Below are 1,895 nucleotides of genomic sequence, written 5' to 3' on the forward strand. Positions count from 1 at the left end.
GCGGAATGGTTTCTTGAGTGCAGCAAACGAACTTTGCGCACGTATTTCACATTAAATTTTTCCTACAGTTACCATTGAATATGAAAAGTGGGTAATTATGGGTAAAATTCCCTGAAATCCATCAAATGTTTTTCTGTGTAATTTTATTATTAATGAAAACCTTAATTTATTTCAAATTGAATAATAATAATTGAATTATAATGATTAGTAATTCAATTGAAAATTTATCTGACTGCTTGAAGGGTGTTTATCTTATGTAAGCATTGAAATGACTATAATCAAGGCACATAATGGCAAGGCAACACTGTTCTCCACTGCCATTATAACGTGGGCCTCACTATGAGTGCAGTTACCAACTTAATTTTGATTTTCCTGCACTGGTGCTCCATTAACCTAATAACTATTTTGCGTTGTCATGCTGCAAATCTGGAGTATGCAAAGTACTCACTTTGCGCACTAGTGCGGAAAAGTAATTTTTTGCGGCCTGCAATCAGTGCAGAAATGGTCACTTTTTAAGGTATCTGTAGGAAAAGGTATTTAGTTGATAAAGCTCTGTATAGTGTACAAGAGTTCCTCTCAGACGAAGGTCTGAGTCTGAGTTCCTCTAAGACTACTCCTGTAGACTTACTGATCTATTGTATGGAATTTTCTACCTGTCAATCTGACTTCTTTTGTTATTCCATAACTGGAGTCACCAAGACGTAATTGGAAAAAGGATATTTTTGATCAAGAACAGTACCTATCTTTTGATACTCACAATCCAATCCAGTCATGTATGCTAATTCCTGTTTCTCGGTGATTATTGCTTCATGATAGAAGAGAATTATAGGTTAGAAAGGGAGAAAAAGAGGAAAAATAAAATATAAGAGAAAATGAAGGAGATATAGAAAGACTCCGTAGTAAGATGAGGATGAAGAAAAATTTCAATGGGAAGCGATAGAGACAACGAGAAGGTAATTGAGTGAAAGGTCGAAAAGCAAGAGAGAGTAGAAAATCAAGGAAAAGAGTATTATAAAAAGAACAAAATGATGAGTTATAAAAGAAGATGGTATGAATATTGAGTGAGCAGGGAAGAAATAATAACTGAATGAAGAGGAGGATGGTGGGAGAAAAACAAGTAGTAAAACACATTAGAGTGAGGAGAAGCAGATAGAAAATCAGAAAAGAAGTGGAAGAAGAATAATTAAGTAGTGTTATATTTAAATATAGTTTGGTGTTTTAATTTATCTAGATTCAATATGTTTAGCTTATATATATATTTTTTTTGGACGAAAATTGAACTTGAACGTTTCACAGTAGGAACATAACCTATTTATTGGACATTTTATTAATTTATCAAAATTTGGGAATGAAATAGATTTGGGCCAAGCCTGTTGTTCCTTCCTAATCATATTTATATGATTTGTGATTCTGTCCACGAATAAATAAATAAATATAAGCTAAATAATGCGTTCCGCGAGATTTCTTTTCAAAAAGAAATCTTTATTTTTACAAAACACAAAATTTGGAATAAAACAATTCAAACAAGTGAATTTTGATAAAGTGAGTACCACTCGCTTGGATGTTGTAAGCGGGACTGACGCTCGATGCGTGAGAAAGCTGGCTCCAACAGTTCTAGGAGAGTTCCAAGAAGTTGTATAGAAACTGCTGAATGCTGTAGATTCTCACGATGTAACTTATATTAATCTTATTTTCAACACTTTTTCAAGTGCTAGACATTTCTCATGTGGAACGAGTTTCTGCTTCGACAGGTTTCATGTGGAATCAGTTTGACACTTGAGTGTACTCGTGGACCATTGCACTTGATTTATTATGAAATATGAATATTTCAAATTGCTCTTCAATCTTAATCCAATAAAATCCTGAATACCGTGTTGGAGTTAATAGATTCTGCT

Source organism: Nilaparvata lugens, chromosome 12 (assembly GCF_014356525.2).
Source record: "Nilaparvata lugens isolate BPH chromosome 12, ASM1435652v1, whole genome shotgun sequence".
NCBI lineage: Eukaryota > Metazoa > Arthropoda > Insecta > Hemiptera > Delphacidae > Nilaparvata > Nilaparvata lugens.